At 37.8% G+C, this 6,919-nt stretch overlaps 1 non-coding gene across 1 annotated transcript; it reads right to left on the reverse strand.

The window, feature by feature from the left end:
* Positions 1-2,102: 2,102 nt before the first annotated feature.
* Positions 2,103-2,206, reverse strand: LOC130958535 (small nucleolar RNA R71). The gene has a single exon (XR_009077650.1). It is a non-coding gene; the product is annotated as a small nucleolar RNA R71 (small nucleolar RNA).
* Positions 2,207-6,919: the final 4,713 nt, after the last annotated feature.

The raw sequence follows: 6,919 nt of genomic DNA on the forward strand, positions 1-6,919 counted from the left end.
TTGTGCACATACCAAAGAGCCAATATTGTTGATCACAATTTCATCCACCAAGTTTTTGGCGCCGTTGCCGGGGATTGTTCGAGTATGGACAACTGACGGTTCATCTTGTTGCTCAGATTAGGTACTTTTCTTTTCAAAATTTTTTTAAAAAAATTTTTCTTTTATTTTTCGTTTTTCTTAACTTTGTTTTCGAAAATATTAATAAAAATCCAAAAAATTTAGAAAATCATAAAAATCAAAAATATTTTGTGTTTCTTGTTTGAGTCTTGAGTCAATTTTTAAGTTTGGTGTCAATTGCATGCTTTAAAAAAAATTTTCTTGCATTTTTCGAAAATTTAATGCATTCATAGTGTTCTTCATGATCTTCAAGTTGTTCTTGACAAGTCTTCTTGTTTGATCTTGATGATTTATTGTTTTGTGTCTTTTCTTGTTTTTCATGTGCATTTTTGCATTCATATCTTCCATGCATTAAAGATTTCTAAGTTTGGTGTCTTGCATGTTTTCTTTGCATTAAAAGTTTTTCAAAATTATGTTCTTGATGTTCATCATGATCTTCAAAGTGTTCTTGGTGTTCATCTTGACATTCATAGCATTCTTGCATGCATTCATTGTTTTGATCCAAAATTTTCATGCATAAAGTATTTTTGTTGTTTTTCTCTCTCATAATTAAAAATTCAAAAATCAAAAAAAAAAAATATCTTTTCCTTATTTTCCTCCAAAATTTCGAAATTTTGGGATTGACTTGGTCAAAAATTTTCAAAATTAGTTGTTTCTTACAAGTCAAGTCAAAATTTCAATTTTAAAAATCTTATCTTTTCAAAATCTTTTTCAAAAATCATATCTTTTTCATTTTTTTTTATTTTTCGAAAATTTCAAAAACATTTTTCAAATTATTTTCAAAATCTTTTTCTTATCTTTATATGTAATTTTCGAAAATTCACTAATAATTAATGTGATTGGTTCAAAAATTTGAAGTTTGTTACTTTCTTGTTAAGAAAGGTTCAATCTTTAAGTTCTAGAATCTTATCTTGTAGTTTCTTGTTAGTGAAGTAAGTAATTTCAAAATTTTTAAATTAAATCTTTTTATCTTATCTTTTTCAAAATTTGAATTTCAAAATATCTTATCTAACCTCTTATCTTCATATCTTTTTCAAATTTGATTTCAAATCTTTTTCAATCAACTAACTAACTTTTTGTTTGTTTCTTATCTTTTTCAAAACCACCTAACTACTTTTCCCTCTTCTATTTTCGAAAATATCTCATCCCTTTTTCAAAAATTCTTTTTAATTAATTAATTGTTTCATGTTTTAATTTTAATTACAATTTATCTCTAATTTTCGAAAATCACTAACCCCTTTTTAAAATTATTTTCGAAATTATTTTCTCCTCTCTCTCTTATTCTTCTATTTAATTATTTAATTACTAACACTTCTCTTCACCTCTCTTCATCCAAGAATCCGAATCCCCCTCTTCATTCTTCTACCCCTTTCTTTTTCTACTAACATAAAGGAATCTCTATACTGTGACATAGAGGATTCCTTTTCTTTTCTTGTTTTCTTCTCTTTCATATGAGCAGGAACAAGGATAAAGGCACTCTTGTTGAAATTGATCCAGAACCTGAAAGGACTCTGAAGAGAAAATTAAGAGAAGCTAAATTACAACAATCCAGAAACAACCTTTCAGAAATTTTCGAACAAGAGAAGGAGATGGCCGAAAATAATAATAATAATGCAAGGAGAATGCTTGGTGACTTCACAAAACCAACATCCAAGTTTGATGGAAGAAGCATCTCCATTCCTGCCATTGGAGCCAATAACTTTGAGCTTAAGCCTCAACTAGTTGCTTTAATGCAACAAAACTGCAAGTTTTATGGACTTCCATCTGAAGATCCCTATCAGTTTTTAACTGAGTTCTTGCAGATCTGTGAGACTGTGAAGACGAATAGAGTTGATCCTGAAGTCTACAGACTCATGCTTTTCCCTTTTGCTGTAAGAGACAGAGCTAGAGTATGGTTGGATTCACAACCCAAGGATAGCCTGGACTCATGGGATAAGCTTGTCACTGCATTCTTAGATAAATTCTTTCCTCCTCAAAAGCTGAGCAAGCTGAGAGTGGATGTTCAAACCTTCAAACAAAAAGATGGTGAATCCCTCTATGAAGCTTGGGAAAGGTACAAGCAGTTGACCAAAAGATGTCCATCTGACATGTTTTCAGAATGGACCATATTAGATATATTCTATTATGGTCTCTCTGAATTTTCGAAAATGTCATTGGACCATTCTGCAGGTGGATCTATTCACCTGAAGAAAACGCCTGAAGAGGCTCAAGAACTCATTGACATGGTTGCAAACAACCAGTTCATGTATACTTCTGAGAGGAATTCCGTGAATAATGGGGTGCCTCAGAAGAAAGGAGTTCTTGAAATTGATGCTCTGAATGCCATATTGGCTCAAAACAAAATGTTGACTCAACAGGTCAATATAATCTCTCAAAATCTGAATGGATTGCAACATGCATCCAACAGTACTAGAGAGACAGCTTCTGAAGAAGCTTATGATCCTGAGAACCCTGCCATGGCAGAGGTTAATTACATGGGTGAACCTTATGGAAACACCTATAACTCATCATGGAGAAATCATCCAAATTTCTCATGGAAGGATCAACAAAAACCTCAACAAGGTTTTAACAATGGTGGACGCAACAGGCTGAATAATAGTAAGCCATATCCATCATATTCTCAGCAACAGACAGAGAATTCTGAACAAAATACTTCAAATTTAGCCAATATAGTCTCTGATCTGTCAAAGGCCACTTTCAGTTTCATGAATGAAACAAGATCATCCATTAGAAATTTGGAGGCACAAGTGGGCCAGCTGAGTAAGAAAGTCATTGAAACTCCTCCCATTATTCTCCCAAGCAATACAGAAGAGAATCCAAAAGGAGAGTGCAAGGCCATTGACATAGTCAATATGGCCGAATGCACAAGGGAGGAGGAGGACGAAAATCCTAGTGAGGAAGACCTCCTGGGACGTTCCTCAAGCAAGAAGGAGTTTCCTATTAAGGATCCTGAGGAATCTGAGGCTCATCTAGAAACCATAGAGATTCCATTAAATCTCCTTCTGCCATTCATGAGCTCTGAAGAATATTCATCCTCTGAAGAGAATGAAGATGTGACTGGAGAGCAAGTTGCTCAATATTTAGGAGCTATCATGAAACTGAATGCCAAGTTATTTGGTAATGAGACTTGGGAAAGTGAACCTCCCTTGCTCATTAGTGAACTGGATACTTGGATTCAAAGAACTCTACCTCAAAAGAAACAAGATCCTGGCAAATTCTTAATACCTTGTACCATAGGCACCATGAGCTTTGAAAAAGCTCTATGTGATCTTGGATCAGGGATAAATCTCATGCCACTCTCTGTAATGGAGAAGCTGGGAATCATTGAGGTACAACCTGCCTTGTTCTCATTACAACTGGCAGACAAGTCATTGAGACAAGCTTATGGATTAGTAGAGGACGTGCTAGTAAAGGTTGAAGGCCTCTACATCCCTGCTGATTTCATAATCCTAGACACTAGGAAGGAAGATGATGAATGCATCATCCTAGGAAGACCTTTCCTAGCCACAGCAGGAGCTGTGATAGATGTCAACAGAGGTGAGTTAGTCCTTCAATTGAATGGGGACTACCTTGTGTTTAAAGCACATGGCCATCCCTCTGTGACAAAAGAGAGTAAGCATGAAGAGCTTCTCTCAGTTCAGAGTCAAGAAGAGCCCACACAGTCAAACTCTAAGTTTGGTGTTGTGAGGCCACAACCAAACTCGAAGTTTGGTGTTCATACCCCATATCCAAACTCTAAGTTTGGTGTTGGGACCACACTTAAATTGACCTGAGTACCTTGTGGCTCCATGAGAGCCACTGTCAAGCTATTGACATTAAAGAAGCGCTTGTTGGGAGGCAACCCAATTTTATTTATCTAATTTTATTTTATTTTGTTTCTTTGTTATTTTTGTGTTTAATTAGGTACATGATCATGAGGAGTCACGAAAAAATCAAAAAAATTAAAAACAGAGTCAAAAATAGAAGAAAAAAAATTTTCACCCTGGAGGTAGCGCAGACTGGCGTTCAACGCCAGTAAGATGCATCTGTCTGGCGTTCAACGCCAGAACAGAGCACCATTCTGGCGTTGAACGCCCAAAACAAGCAACAACCTGGCGTTAAACGCCAGGATGGTGCACGAAGAGGACAAACTGGCGCTGAACGCCAGAAACAAGCATGAAACTGGCGTTCAACGCCAGAAACATGCATTACATGGGCGTTGAACGCCCAGAACATGCACCAATGGGCGTTTGAATGCCAGAATGATGCATGAAGGCATGTTACATGCCTATAGGGTGAAGGAATGGTATTTGTTTTCACCTCAGGATCTGTGGACCCCACAGGATCCCCACCTCAGGATCTGTGGACCCCACAGGATCCCCACCTACCATATTCCCATCTTACCTTTTAATCCTAATCACACTCTCCTAATCCAAATCTCATTCCACTCTTCCCCATATCACACTTCCCAAAAACCTTCACCAATTACCTCAATTCCTCTTCCCAATTCTTCCATTCACCATTCACATCAACCTCCTCTTCCCCATAAACCCCACCTACCCTCATAAAATTTAAAATTCAATTAAGCACCCATTCCCACCCAAATTGGCCGAACCTATACCCCCCCTCTCCCTATAAATACCCTTCCCTTCTTCATCATTTTCACACAACACAAACACTCCTTCTCCCATATAGCCGAAACCACTCTCTCCCTCTCTACCATTTCTCTTCATCTTCTTCCACTATTCTTTTCTTTCTTGCTCGAGGACGAGCAAATTCTAAGTTTGGTGTGGTAAAAGCATAAGCTTTTTTTTGTTTTTCCATTACCAATGGCACCTAAGGCCGGAGTTTCATCAAGAAAAGGGAAAGGGAAGGCAAAAGCTTCCACCTCTGAGTCATGGGAGATGGAAAGATTCATCTCCAAGAGCCATCAAGACCACTTCTATGATGTTGTGGCAAAGAAGAAGGTGATCCCTGAGGTCCCTTTCAAGCTCAAAAAGAATGAGTATCCGGAAATCCGACATGAGATCCAAAGAAGTGGTTGGGAAGTCATAACCAACCCCATGCAACAAGTCGGAATATTGATGGTTCAAGAGTTCTATGCCAATGCATGGATCACTAGGAACCATGACCAAGGTATGAACCCAAGCCCAAAGAATTATCTCACAATGGTTAGGGGGAAATACTTGGATTTCAGTCCGGAAAATGTGAGGTTGGCGTTTCACTTACCCATGATGCAAGGTGATGAACGCCCCTACACAAGAAGGGTCAACTTTAATCAAAAGTTGGACCAAGTCCTAATGGACATATGTGTGGAAGGCGCCCAATGGAGAATAGACTCCAAAGGCAAACCGGTCCAACTAAGAAGACTGGACCTCAAGCCTGTAGCTAGAGGATGGTTGGAGTTCATCCAAAGATCCATCATCCCTACAAGCAACCGATCTGAAGTTACTGTGGATCGGGCCATCATGATCCATAGCATCATGATTGGAGAGGAAGTAGAGGTTCATGAAGTCATCTCCAATGAACTCTACAAAATAGCTGACAAGCCTTCATACATGGCACGGCTAGCCTTCCCCCACCTTATATGCCATCTATGTTACTCAGCTGGAGTTATCATAGAAGGAGATGTCTCCATTGAAGAAGACAAGCCCATCACCAAGAAAAGGATGGAGCAATCAAGAGAAGTTCCTCACGGCCCTCAAGGAGAACATGAGGAAGTTCATCATCAACAAATGCCTCAGGGAATGCACTTTTCCCCCAACAACTATTGGGAGCAACTCAACACCTCCTTAGAAGATTTGAGCCATAATGTGGAACAATTAAGGGTGGAACATCATGAGCACTCCATCATTCTCCAAGAAATAAGAGAAGATCAAAGAGTAATGAGGGAGGAGCAACAAAGGCAAGGAAGGGACATAGAAGAGTTAAAGAACATCATGGGTCCTTCAAGAAGAAGACGCCACTAAGAGGTGAATTCATTCCTTGTTCTTTATTTCTTTCTGTTTTCGGTTTTTAATATTATGTTTATCCATGTTTCGTGTCTTTATTTCATGATCATTAGTATGTAACCATACCTTAAAGCTATGAATAAATTCCATTAATCCTTCACCTCTCTTAAAAGAAAAATGTTTTAATTCAAAAGAACAAGAAGTACATAGTTTTCGAAATTATTATTGAATTTAGTTTAATTATATTGATGTGGTGACAATGCTTTTTGTTTTCTGAATGAATGATTGAACAGTGCATATGTCTTTGGATCTTGTTGTTTATGAATGTTAAAATTGTTGGCTCTTGAAAGAATGATGAACAAAGAGAAATGTTATTGGTGATCTGAAAAATCATGAAATTGATTCTTGAAGCAAGAAAAAGCAGTGAAGCATTCGAAAAAAAAATGGCTAAAAAGAGTATATAGAAAAAGAAGGAGCAATAGAAAAAGCCAATAGCCCTTAAAACCAAAAGGCAAGGGTAAAAAGGATCCAAGGCTTTGAGCATCAATGGATAGGAGGGCCCAAGGAAATTAAATCCAGGCCTAAGCGGCTAAATCAAGCTATCCCTAAACCATGTGCTTGTGTCATGAAGGTCCAAGTGAAGAGCTTGAGACTGAGTGGTTAAAGTCGTGATCCAAGGCAAAAGAGTGTGCTTAAGAGCTCTGGACACCACTAACTGGGGACTTTAGCAAAGCTAAGTCACAATCTGAAAAGGTTCACCCAGTTATGTGTCTGTGGCATTTATGTATCCGGTGGTAATACTGGAAAACAAAATGCTTAGGGCCACGGCCAAGACTCATAAGTAGCTGTGTTCAAGAATCAACATGCTTAAC

Source organism: Arachis stenosperma, chromosome 10, assembly GCF_014773155.1.
Source record: "Arachis stenosperma cultivar V10309 chromosome 10, arast.V10309.gnm1.PFL2, whole genome shotgun sequence".
Lineage (NCBI taxonomy): Eukaryota > Viridiplantae > Streptophyta > Magnoliopsida > Fabales > Fabaceae > Arachis > Arachis stenosperma.